The sequence below is a fragment of the Pleurodeles waltl genome, chromosome 2_1 (genome assembly GCF_031143425.1).
Source record: "Pleurodeles waltl isolate 20211129_DDA chromosome 2_1, aPleWal1.hap1.20221129, whole genome shotgun sequence".
Lineage (NCBI taxonomy): Eukaryota > Metazoa > Chordata > Amphibia > Caudata > Salamandridae > Pleurodeles > Pleurodeles waltl.
In genome coordinates, this window is record NC_090438.1 from 894,555,481 (window position 1) to 894,569,417 (window position 13,937).

Consider the following 13,937-nt stretch of genomic DNA (forward strand, 5'->3'; position numbering starts at 1 on the left):
CATCAGGACAAAAAATGACCTGGGGATCCGTCAAGGAAAAGACCATCAGTAAGGAGTGCGTTATGATGTATAGAAACAAAAAGAGGTATGTTTAAAATAATATACGTACTTGTGAAAGGTTGGAATTATTAATGCCTCAGCTGGATGTGGAATATTGGGATCTGGAAAAAAGGGGGGTTATTCAGTGAATAAGCTTATATTACAATTAGTATTTGTGAGTATTTGTGAGAGCAAGCTATATTAATGCATAACTCACCATGTCTGACCCCGAAAAGTTCTTTTGTCACCTAAAAAAAGAAAAACATTCATGAGCCTATTGAAAATGAATGATAGCTTGAGGAGAGAAGAGAATCTTTTTTACCTTAATATAAGAGCTGGGTAGACAAGCATACTTTATAACTAGAGGCTGTCTTTGTGAGAGTTTTTAAAGATTCTAGACAGATGATTTTCGTCTTCATTTAAGAATTTTTTGTATGAGACCAGTGGCAAGATTTTTCTGCTATAATATTAAAATTGATTGAAAATGAGTTTACCGTGGATATGTATTTTGTGATGATTATACCCATGTTCACTTGGACATTCTGGGTTGCTCTTGTATCTGTTTAGTGACTAGTGAGCCTGCAGCACTGATTGATGCCACCCACATAAGTAGCCCCTTAACCATGTCTCAAGCCTGCCTTTGCATGGCCTCTGTGTGCAGTTTCACTTTCACTTTGACTTGGCATTTAAAACTATTTGCCAAGCCTTAAACTTCCCTTTTTCTTCATATAAGTCACCCCTACGGTAGGCCCTAGGTAACCCAAAGGGCAAGGTTCCATGTAAGTAAAAGGCAGGACTTGTACTTATGTGTTTTACATGTCCTGGTAGTGTAAACCTCACAAATCCATTCTCCACTGCTGTGAGGCCTGCACCTCTCATAAACTAGCATTGGAACTGCCCTCATTTACTTTTAATTGGTAGTTACTGATCTGGAAGGAGGAGTAGCCCTTCATGTTTAGTATTGCCAAAATGTTAATAGAAAATCCTGCTTACTGGTAAAGTTGGATTTAATATTACTATTTCAGAAATGCCACTTTTGGAAAGTGGGCATTTCTCTGCACTGCCATCTGTGCCTTACAGCCTGTCTCCAATTTATGTCGGGTTTGTGCTGGTTGACAGCTCTCCTTGTGCATTTCACCCAGACAGCCATAAACAATGGAGACTCAGGGCCAGATGTCGCAAAGGTTTTTACCCATTCTGTGTCTATGGGAAAAAGTGTTCATACATATGGCCCTCAGTCACATCTGCATTCATCTGTATACTGAAGGGGTTTTCCCTGGGCAGAAAGGGAGGAGGGGCACTCTATTACATTTCAAAGGCATGTGGCCTGCCCTCACACAAAGGACTGACAACCCCCCACAGGGGGGACTGGGCTGAAAGAGGAACTTGTGCACTTGAAAATCACTCTTTGAAGTTTCCCCCACTTCAAAGGCATTATTGGGTATATAAGCTGGGTCTCTGACCCCACCAATTCAGACACTTCTGGATCTACACCTGAAGCCTGTCAAGAGAACTGCCTGGCTGCCCTAAAGACTCATCTGGACTGCTTTGCTGAGAAGGACTGCTGCACTGATTGTTGCACTGCTGCCTGCTGGTCTCTGATGGTGCTAGAAGGACTCTGCTTTCCCCAAAAGTGCTCTCCAATAGCTTGGATTGAGCTTCCCTCCTGTTCTGAAATCTCAGGGACAGCTAAGACTTCACCTACTAGCTTCTAGCTAGTTTTCCGACTTCAGCGATGCCAGCACCAATGAAGCAGCCTGCTCCAGCTTCATGGACATCACTGCATGCAACAACCACAGCCTGCAATGAAAGCCCGATATTGCTGTGACATCACCGATGTCACACAGAGTCATCGCAACACTGTGAAGTCGACACATCATGTCTTGACTGACTGAATCCATTGACCCCGTCAGGTCACAAGGTACTGACTCATCACCACCAACTCTGTACCAGCTCCCCCTGCAACCACATGAAACCAACACTACACCTCCCCCTGCCTTGCAATGTAGAGCCGACGCATCATCTCCCCGGATGTCATAAGGAACCGACGCCACACTGCCCCAGCGATGCCTCACCTCCACAACGCTGTGAGATGTCTTTGTTTCTTCGTTTTCAAAAGGTACTGTACCTGGGGCTCCATGCAACTCTATCACCGGCGCATGTGGTGTCAGATTATTGGGAATGACTCCATCAACAACGCCATGATAGCCCCAGTTGGAGCTACTGTGTTTCTAAGCACTTTAGCGGGATTTAGGCCCTCATTATGAACACAGCGGTAAACACCGCACCGCCGGCGGGCACAACCTCCAACAGACGTGCAGTCCGAACCGCCAAATAATGAACCAACTGAAACACAGGCATCCGGAAAACCACTCACCACCAGCAGAGGAGTGACGACAACGACGGCAGAGCCCGCCCACAGGCCGACTGGAAGACCCTACCTGCCCATCAAATAATGAAACACTAGACCGCCGTCAGTTCTGGGGCGGGAACCACTGCCACGCAAAGCCAGGCAGAAACAAACCAAATATAAGGAAACACTCACCGGAGGCTCACACAACACGCCAAAGCAGACATGGAGCAAGAGTAGCAGATCATGCCAGCCCTGTTCCTTGCCATATACCTCCAAGACCGAGACCTCCGACAAAGGCGATGACGGTAAGTACCGCAACCTACTAAACAAGGGAAGAAACGGCACAGTTACATACCCACCCACTCCACCCACCCTGCAACGCTCCCACAACCCTTCACAGCAGCACAAGCCATACACCCCACAGCAAGAGGTACTTACCCGACACAAGGCAAAACCAACCTGCCCAAAGTACACACATGTTGTCAACATTCCCAAACAATGAAATGAGAGACCACGGATCCAGAGTGTGCCTCAAACAACACATTCCACACATTAACTTTTACTCAGCTCACAGAGCAACTGAAGTGCATAGAAGGCCAATGGCCAGTCCATAGTGAAAGAAGTCTGATGGGCCACAATTGCCCCCACTTGACTCCCAAAAGTGCAACAGTACTCCACCTCAGATGGGCAACAACGGGGCATCCAAGCACCTCAGGGAACAGGGGCAAGGGTGGTGGGGATTTAAGACTGGGGGCTTAGATTTCCATTTGGAAGGTGGAGGGGGTTAGGTTTAGTCACAGAAGCTGGTGGAGCGGCCTTGGCCTGGGGTGTGGCAGATGTTCCTGCGCCAGCACAGGATCTCTTCCTCACAGGGGGGTTAGCACGGGAATGGGAAGGGTGGACAGGGGCGGGCTATGATGTGGGAGGAGTGGACAGGGCAAGAAGGTGAGCACATTTAGGGATGAGATGGGGTGGGCCAGTGGGTACAAATAGGTCAACATGGGATAGGAAAAGTTTCTTAGGTGCAATTGGGGTGGACCTGGAGGAAGGAGTGGGAGTGGAGGTAGAGGGAGTGGTCGTGACAGGTGTAGGTGTGCGTGACGTGGCTGCAGGTGACTGGACAGTATGCTGAGGTGTTGTGGATGCGTGATGGGTGGGTGTTTTGGTGCGTTTGAGTATCTTGGGAGGAGGGGGGCTGGACACAGTGGGACAAGACAGGCTGCCAGTGTAAATGTATGTTGTCTGGGTGTCTGCAAGTCTGGTGAGTGTGCTGCATGGTCAACTAAAGTCGTTGTGGTGAGTGCAGGTGTGGTATCTGGGGTGCATGAATGGATGTGTGCTTTTGTGGTGACTACAGGAATAGGGTCAGCAACATTGAAAGAGGGTGCAGTGCCTGTGGTTGTGCATGTACAGCGGACAGACAGGGAGGCGGAAGAGGTGGACACACTGGGGGAAGTGGATGTTGGTGTGTGTGCATGTGTATGTTGGCTGTGTGTATGCTTGTGGTGGGAGGTGCGGTGCTTGTGTTTTGAAGTGTGCTTCTTGTGTGTTGAGGTGTATGCCTGCGTGTCAGAATGTGTGCTTTGGACGGGTGAAGAGAGTGGGGTGCTGGAAGGGATAGAGGTGGTTGGAGGGGGGACGGAATGACCAGGGACAATGGCTGCCGTCCAAGAGGAGGCCAGAGACTGAAAAGATCTCTGTAGGCCAGACATGGCACAGAGAATGCCATCCAGATAGGCATTGGTCTGCTGCACCTCTGATGCTAGCCCCTGGATGGCATTGACAATGGTTGTCTGCCCTACAGAGATGGTTCTCAGGCGGTCAATAGCCTCCTCTGTGAGGGCAGCAGGGCTGACTGGGGCAGGGGAGGAGGTGCCTGGGGAGAAGGAGACGCCCACCCTTCTGGGTGGGTGGGACGGGCAACTCAGCAGGGAGCAACTGGGAGGGCGGTGATGGTATGGGGGTGGCGGAAGATGACACAGTAGGGGTGGGCCGACTAGGGTCCACCACCACCATGGAGCTCCCATCGGAGGAGGTATCAGAGTCACTACCTCCAGTGGTAGTTGCCTCCCCCTTGGTACTCCCCTCGCCCTCCAACCCACTGGTCTCCTTGGCGTCGGACGACTCTGCCTCCGAGGATCCGTGGGCCGCAGCATCCCCACTTAACGGTGCCTCAGCTCCCTCACCAGATGATGCTGATGTACACAGACAACACAAGAGAACAGGGATGGGGAGACAAAATAGGAGAGACACTTGTAAAGAGCTGAATAGAGGTACATGAGTGGTTCACACATACACCCACCCAGAAATCTTCCACCAGGCAGCACCTTCCGCTATACACATGGCTATGCCCCTGACTAGTGGCCAGAACCCTGCTCTACAGCCATTCCCCAACTAACTTAAGGACCTGACGTACTGCAGACTTGACCCAAACACCCCTACTCCCCACAGGGGCCATTATGTAGATGGACATCAGTCATAGTCCCTGCCACTAGACAGCATAAATTCGAACGCACACACACACATCCATGAAGGGGCTAAAACATGGTATATGTACTCACCCCCTTGTGACTGCAGCCAATCATACACATCTGGCTATACGTCCACTATGGGATGGACATTTCAAACAGCCTAACAGCACACACACACGCAACATGTCAGGAACCCTGGACCATACAGTGTCACAAGTGCACACATGTATGCAGCCAACACCCACCACTACACACATCCATGCACCCCAATCCTCCTACTCACCTGTACCTCTGGCCGACCGTAGAGCTTGGCATACAGGGGCAGGACCCCATCCACAAGCTTCTCCAATTCCTCGTTGGTGAAGGCCGTGGCCCTTTCCCCTGCAACACGTGCCATTTCCATGACCAGAGGCAGGACACAGCAGTACACTCAGTGGAGTACCTGCATGCACGAGATCAGGGAATCAAGTGAAGTTGGGGTGATGAGTTTGTGTACGCACCGCGGCGGTGTACACCGTCACTGCCGGCGGCGATCATGATGCGCTAAGAATGCCCATTGACAACCATGTTAAGCAATGAATTTGCGCACAGTGTTAAACACCGCCTTACGTTATTACGTCAACCGTTAGCAGTATGAGGTCACCTCCACCATGACACTTCTGGATTACAGGGGGCAGACATTTTGGGCTCAACTACGCAGTTGTAAAACCATCATCAGCACAATGCAGGCCCTATTGTCCCCTAAACACCCATATGCATGTAACAATATACATTACCTCACCTGACCAGTCCTGGGATATCATTGTGGTCATGTTGCTATAATGTCACACACACTAAGCATTTGTGGCGTTGACAATCATGCCAGCAGTGCTGAACAAGAAACAATGTGTGCAGATGTATGTGTGTTCCTCACACGTGTTTTCAACTCCTCCTAGGGACAGACCCTTGTGGCGAGGGAGGGCCCCATCGGTGTATAGACCACTTGTTGATTTTCAGACCATGGTGGAGCGTCACATCATTATCAATTACAGACTCACTCGTGCAACTACTCATGAACTTTGTGCATTACTGGATCCAGCACTGAGACCGGCAAATCGTAATCAGCATGCCATCCCTACTGAAGTGCAGGTGCTCTCTGCACTCCATTTCCTGGACACGGGCTCATTTCAAGTGACAGTGGGCATGGGTGCAGGTTTTTCGCAGTCAATGTTTAGCATTATATTGTCCAGATTCCTGAATGCATTTGTACGACACCTGCAGTCCTATGTGAGGTTTCCCGAAAGTGCTGGCCTCCATGCTATCAAGTCGGACTTCTATGCCTTTGCCAACATACCCCATGTGATAGGTGCCGTCGATGGCACCCACATAGCTCCCAAGAGTCAGTGAACAGATGTACAGAAACAGGAAGAACTTCCATGAACATTCAATTGGTGTGTACTGCAGACCAGTACATCTCACATGTGAATGCCATGTTCCCTGGATCCGTCCATGATTCCTTTGTGCTGAGGAACAGTAGTGTGCCACACAAGATGAAACAACCACAAGAGAACAGAGGGTGGATCATAGGTAGTTGTTTCTGACACGTATTGCCACATAGCAGACAGCCAGGCAGTCTGCCTCTGAGGGTTGTCAATGACAGTCCTGTTTTGCACCATTTTTTAGGTGATTCTGGCTATTCCAACTTGCGTTGGCTCCTGACACCAGTGAGGAATCCTGGAACAGATGCAGAGAGGAATTACAATGAGGCCCATGGACGTACAAGAAGGGTGATAGAGCGCACAATAGGTCTCCTGAAGGCTAGATTTTGTTGCCTATATATCTCTGGCGGTTCCCTGGCCTATAGGCCTGAAAAGGTGTGTAGAATAGTGGTGGCCTGCTGCATGCTGCACAACATGGCTGTGAGAAATTCTATCCCCTTCTTGGAGGAAGAGGATGCTGTATATCCAGACCAGCTTCCTCAGAGAGGAGATGAGAGTGATGGTGATGATGAGGAGGGGAAGATGTAAATACCAGGACCCAACTGATACAACTCTACTTCCAGTAACTTTGTGGGACAATTGGATGTGATTGCTGTCTGTGCATCATACTGTCAGTGTGCCTTGTCATCTAGGGTGGTTTTGGGTCAATACTCATTGCCACGGTGACCAGGTCTGCATAGGACAGGTTACAACATAGTATAATAGTTCAACACATCTGTAGGCACAACATGTAATGCGTGTGGTGCATTTCCTGCTACTCAGATAATAATAAAAGAGTTATTATACAGTTGCATTCAGTCATCATTTTGTTTAAACTTAATGACAGGGGACATTGTAACAGGTGAAAAGGTGTTTTATTTGGTGCAGGTATTCAATTGTGCAGATTACAGTGATAAGAGTGGGCTACTGGTGGTTGTACAATATGGAACATGGTCGCAGCATTTGTTGGCAGTAGTGGTAGGTCCATCAATGTTTACAAGAGTTTGTTGTAGTTTTCACACGGTTTGGTCGTTGATTCAGTGGGACACTTGGAGGACAGTTCTTACCAGAGTCACTTCTTTGAGGGGGCCTTGGTCTTGGCAGGTGTTCCTGTGCCATATCTGGGCCTGAGGGTCAGTTTGGGTGCCTGGTGTTAGCCGGTACGGGTTGAGATGGATGTCCCCTGTGTGTTCCGAGAGGGTGGTACATGTGCAGTTGCTGCAGATGCTGTTGTTGTCCGGTCTGTATCCTGGCCTGTAGTAGGGTCTATCTGGTCTATGTGGGCCTCAGGCTGTGTTGCGACAAGGTGCAGCAGCGTACCTGCTATGCTGGCCATTGTGGCATTGTGCAGTTTCCACAGCTCCATGGCCTTTTGGTGGTGTGCTAGCTGCATCCTTTGACTCTGCTCCAGGGTGGATACTATCTGGGACAATCTGTCCTGGGAATGGTCATATGCTCCCAGGACCTCAGAGATCATGTCCTGGGCTGCAGCATCCATCCTGTGGCCTCCCCCCTGGGCCACTGATGCCCTCCCACTGGCCCTAGCCCCTTGTGCCTGTGTCCCCTGCACAGGTCTGGCGGTACTACTTGTACTGGGTCCATCGTCTTCCTGCCAGTTGGTATGGGGTGACTGTGGCCTCTGTACTTGTGTTCCACCAGTCTGTGGCCTGGATACACAGGTGTGGGGATGGTTGCCCTGGGCTGAAGTTGTTGGCTGGGTGGTAGGGGTGTCAGTGGTATCCTGCGTGGGGCTGTTGGATGGTGACAGTCCAGTACTGTGTGAGGGGCCAGGGTGATCGTCAGTGTCCAGGGTTCTATTCCCAGTGTCCTGGGAGGTGCCTCTGTCTCCATGTGGGGCACTGCCACTCCTTGTCCTGTCCGTCAGGGTGGCATGATTGGTGGTGCCTGTTGGGGGGATTGGACATGTCTGTTACATGAGCATGATCAAATGGGATGCAGAGGACTGGGCAGTTTTGTGCACACTTTGGGGCCATGCAGGTTGCTTTCGTGAGGTTAGCATTGCTTTTTGCTTAGGATGTGGAGGTGCATTGTGGGTGCTGTAGGCCATTGTGATTCTTTGCAGGGGTGGGTGGCTGTGCACAGGGGGAGGGATGTAGCCTGTTAGTGGGTTTGTGGGCATGCAGGGTGACTGGATGTAGTGATTGTGGCCTGGATGGGGTTGTGGTCCTGGTGGTAGCTGGAGGGGTGAGGTGGTGCATGCATTCCAGGTGTGATGGAGATGGGGTAATTGTAGATGACTTACCCGAGTCCATTCCTCCAGTGAGTCCAGCTAGTCCCTCAGGATGCAGAATGGCCAGTACCCTTTCCTCCCAGTCAGTGTAGTCGGGTGGTGTTGGTGGAGGTCCTCCTCCAGTCTTCTGGACTGCAATGTGGTGCCTGGATGCCATGGACCTGACCTTCCCATGCAGGTCGTTCCATTTCTTGAAGATATTGTCCCTGGTGCGTGGATGGTGTTCCACTGCATTGACCTTGTTGACTATTGTCTGCCATAGCTCCATCTTTCTGGCGATGGGTGTGTGCTAGACCTGTGACTGAATAATTGTGGCTCGACCTTCAGGATCTCGTCCACCATGGTCCTTAGCTCCCTTTCTGTGAAGTGTGGGTGTTTGCGGGATGCCATGGTGAGTGTTGTGAACAGTGTCTTGTTTGGATCTAGGTGAGGGTGCTCTTGTGTGGTTGGCTGTGTTTGTAGTGGATTAAGACGTTTAGGTGTCTGCTTCTGGGGTTCTCTCTATTAGTTGGCCTAACGTCGTTGCAAAGGGTTGTGGGGTATGTCTGTGAGTGTTTTATAGTGTTGTGGATGTGTGTCAGGTGTGTGGGTTTCAAACTTGCCAATGTATGCATTTCTTGCTGTTGGGTCCACTTCCCGCCCGTGGCAGTCTGTACCGCCAATGGTCGTTCGGCTTCCACTGACAGCCTCGGTGATTTGTGCTTCGTTATTTGGAGGGCGGAGTGTTTGTGTGCTCTGCGGTGGCAGGGTGGGAGGTCCAGCATTTCCACCTACAAGGTCCTGGCGGTGACTGAGGGCAGAGAGATTTTTGTCGGATTCTGATTTTTTCTTCATTATATGGTGGGTGTTTGTTCACCGCCAATGGCGGTCTACTGTTCACCGTCGCCACGGTGTTTGACCTGGCTAAGCTGGAGGATTTCACTGTTCCACAGCTGAAGACTTCTGCAAAGCTATAGGGGTACCTGTCAGTGGAGCTTCCAAGAACAGAGAGTTTTAAAAGGAGCTCAGGGCCTGGACAGAGTCCTGCAACCAACAGCATGATGAGCTGGGAGAGCCAGAGAAGGGCTCTTCCGAGGCGCTGTCAACATCAGGAGGGGATGACACCCTTGGATTTTGTACCTCCTATGATACAAGAAAGCAGTGTCTCAAGTCATGGCCTGACTGCAGAGGAAAGGAGGGAGGAGAGAGAGAATTCAGGCTGAAGTTGGCAAAATTGAAAATAGAAGCTGAAAGAGAGGAAAGAAAAGCAGAAGTTGAGAAAGCTGGAAGGCAGGCTGAGGCTGAAAGAGCCTTAGCTGAAAAGAAACTTCTATTGGCTCATGAACTGAGTCTAAAAGAGCTGGACCCCAAGGCTAGGAGGTTGGAATCCAGCAGTGATGGTGGCAGGATACATACAGGACCTGCTGGAGACAAAAAGGTTTGTAAACCCAAGGATCTGGTGCCCAGTTATATGGTGGGAGATGACATTGACAAGTGGTTTTCTGCATATGAAGTTGCACTGAGGGCACATGGGGCTCCTGAAGTTCACTGGGGGGTGGGTCTAAGGAAAAACGTGCCTGCACTTGGGAGGGACACACTTCTAACCTTAGAGGTTGGGGACCAGACCAAGTACACTCCCATGAAAGCCATTTTGATTGCCAAATATGGACTGAAAAGTATCTGTTTTACAGAGCTGTGCCAGTACCTAATGGACAATAAGCTGACAGATCTTAGGAAGCTTGCTGAGGAAGCAGACCTCTGTGCTAGCACCAGGGTGTCCAAGAAGGTACCAGGGAGTGATCTCCCAGAAGAGTGAGGGGGTGGTTAATGATGACCCAAACAAGTCCCAGATAAGGGGGGATGAAATGGTTCCCATGTCCCATGTGAGAAACAGGGTGGTGGTTCTTGTGGGCAACCCCGCTGCTTTGAGTGCTCTCAGCTAGGATACAAGCAGGGGGACTCTGTCTGTCGAAAGAAACCACCCACTGGTGGGACCTCCACTGATGTGGCCAATGTGGCCTTCCAGGAAAGAAGTCCCCTGGGGCAGGTTATAGATCATGCCATAATCTCCCTCAGTTACGAGATAGACTCAGGGAGTGAGCTGGTGATCCCTGAGGGTGGGAGCCATCACTTCCACCAGGTGGGGGTGAATGGGGTCCCAGTCACTGCTCTGAGGGACACCCAGGCAAGTCATATCATGATGGTGGAGAGACTAGTTTCCCCAGAGAAGTACACAGGACAGGTGTGTTAGGTGACTCCAGGCCATGGAGAGAATTCTTTCCACCCTATGACTCTGGTATCCCTGGAGTGGGGTGAGGAGGTGACCCAAAGGAGGGTCATAGTTAGTCCCAAGATGCCCATAGATTGAATTATGGGGAATGAGTTGCCCCTGGTGGCAGGATAACTGGGATGGATGGCCCCTAATGGTGCTCAGACAGTGCAGTTGTCTGGAAGTACCACTCCTCAGAGGAGGGTACGGAAGCCCAGATGTAGGGGCAAGGTGAGGGAGGACTCACCCGGTCCCCTGTTCAGCCTTAGGGTACAGACTCTGGGTTGAATGTCCAGTGTCAGGATACCACCCCTGATCTGGTGGGAGGTAGAGTGGAGAAAGGGTGTAAGTCACCTGGGACTACTGACTCCCACTCTGAGATGCCTCAAAGGTCTGAGAAACCTCAAGAGCCCATTGAGATCTCCCTGCCAGCCCGAAGGCTGGAGGAGAAGCTCACCCAATGATCCCACTTAGCACTTAGTAGTGGATGGCCTGGGGCCCGGCTCTTGACACTGACAGCTGTCAATGGCCTCTCTTGGTTGCTGTCCTTGTGGACAGAGTTTTCCCTGGGTTTGGGACAGAAGTCAGACCCAGGGAGTGGAATGGGCCACATCACTTTGTTGGTCATGGTGGCACTGTCTGCCTACTGGGATGCACATGTGTGCAAATTAAGGTTAGGTGCTTCACAGATGACGACCACAGTTGAGTAGAATGGTTCCCCAGTAGTCAGTTCAATTGCCCCAGAGAGTATAGACAGAGGGACCCTAATAAGTTCAGAAAGGTAAAGAAATGGCAAGTGTCCCTTCATTAGTGGGCCATTTTCCATGTTCTATTCCCCTAAGCAGCCCATCAAGGTATTGAATAGTCTACCCTGGCTTAGGCAGGAAGAGGAATGTATTGGAAAATGGCCCTCTCTGAAGGGTCACCCTAAACATTTTGCCTTCCTCCTTTCTTTGATCTCATTTTTGCTGGCTTTAGGACCACTGGTAACCAGTGCTAATGTGTATGTGTTCTCTCCCTCAAACATGGTAATATTGGCTCATACCCAATTGGCATATTTAATTTACTTGTATGTCCATACTAAAATGCACTACATGTGCCCAAGGCCTGTAAATTAAATGCTACTAACCACAGGAGATTTCTTCTTGGCTTCCAGTGCAGGGTGAAGGCAGACAGCCCTCAGAGCATGCACCTCCAGGAAACAGTCGGGAAAGCCAGCAGGATTAGGTGCTACAATGTTGCTGGTAGTCGTCTTGCCACTTTGTTGCAGTTTTGCAGGCATTCTGGAGCAGTCAGCGGTCGATCCTTGACGGAAGTTGAAGAGAGAAGTGCAGAGGAACTCTGGTGAGCTCTTGCATTCGTTATCTGAAGAGAAACCCACAGGAGACACCCTAAATAGTCCTCAGAGGAGGATTGGCTACCTAACCAGGTAAGAACCTATCAGGAGGGGTCTCTGACGTCACCTGCTGGCACTGGCCACTCAGAGGTCTCCTTTGTGCCCTCACACCTCTGCATTCAAGATGGCAGAGGTTTGGGACACACTGGAGGAGCTCTGGGCATCACCCCTGGGGTAGTGATGGACAGGGGAGTGGTCACTCCCCTTTCCTTTGTCCAGTTTTGTGCCAGAGCAGGGGCTGGGGGCTCCCTGAACCGGTGTAGACTGGCTTATGCAAGGAGGGCGCCATCTGTGCCCGTCAAAGCATTTCCAAAGGCTGGGGGAGGCTACTCCTCCCCAGCCCTTAACACCTATTTCCAAAGGGAGAGGATGTTACACCCTCTCTCAGAGGAAATCCTTTGTTCTGCCTTCCTGGGACTGGCTACCCAGACCCCAGGAGGGCAGAAACCTGTCTGATGGTTGGCAGCAGCGGTAGCTGTAGAGAAAATCCCAGAGAGCTAGTTTGGCAGTACCTGGAGTCCATGCTGAAGCCCGTGGATGCATGGGATTGGCACCCCAATATTAGATTTGGCTTGGGGGGACAATTCCATGGTCTTAGACATGTTACATGGCCATGTTCGGAGTTACCATTGGGAAGCTACACATAGGTATTGATCTATATGTAGTTCATGCGTGTAATGGTGTCCCCGCACACACAAAGTCCAGGGAAATTACCCTGAACAATGTGGGACACCTTGGCTAGTGCCAGGGTGCCCTCACACTTAGTAGCTTTGCACCTAACCTTCACCAAGTGAGGGTTAGACATATAGGTGACTTGTAAGTTACTTAAGTGCAGTGTAAAATGGCTGTGAAATAACATGGACGCTATTTAATTCAGGCTGCAGTGGCAGTCCTGTGTAAGAATTGTCTGAGCTCCATATTGGTGGCAAAAGAAATGCTGCAGCCCATAGGGATCTCCTGGAACCCCAATACCCTGGGTACCTGGGTACCTGGGTACCATATACTAGGGAATTATAAGGGTGTTCCAGTGTGCCAATAAGAATTGGAGAAAATAGTCACTAGCCTGCAGTGACAATTTTAAAAGCAGAGAGAGCATAAACACTGAGGTTCTGGTTAGCAGAGCCTCAGTGATACAGTTAGGCACCCACACAGGGAACACATACAGGCCCCAATTATGAGCACTGCGGTCCTGGCTCGCAGGAGCCCAGTGATACAGGCAAAAACAAACTGACATATAAGTAAAAATGGGGGTAACATGCCAGGCAAGATGGTACTTACCTACACAACCCCCCCAAACGAGGGACAATAAGGCTAACCTTGCCCAGATGAGTCTTCATTGTCTAAGTGGAAATATCTGGACAGTCCATCTGCACTGGAGTGGGTACTCCCAGGTCTATGTTCCATTGTATAGTCCATTCCCTGTAGGGAGATGGACTACCTCAACAATTTAGGGGTTTCACCTTTCATTTGTTTTAGCTAAAGTAGAGGTTTGTGGTCTGTCTGAACAATAAAGTGAGTACCAAACAGGTATGGTCTCAACTTTTTCAGTGCCCAGACCACAGCAAAGGCCTCCCTCTCTATGGCAGACCAATGCTTTTCTCTAGGGTCAACCTCCTGCTGATGAAAGCAACAGGTTTATCCTGGCCCTCAGTATTAATCTGTGATAGCACTGCCCCAACCCCCAATTCAGAAACAACAGTCTGGACTATGAACTTTTTGGAG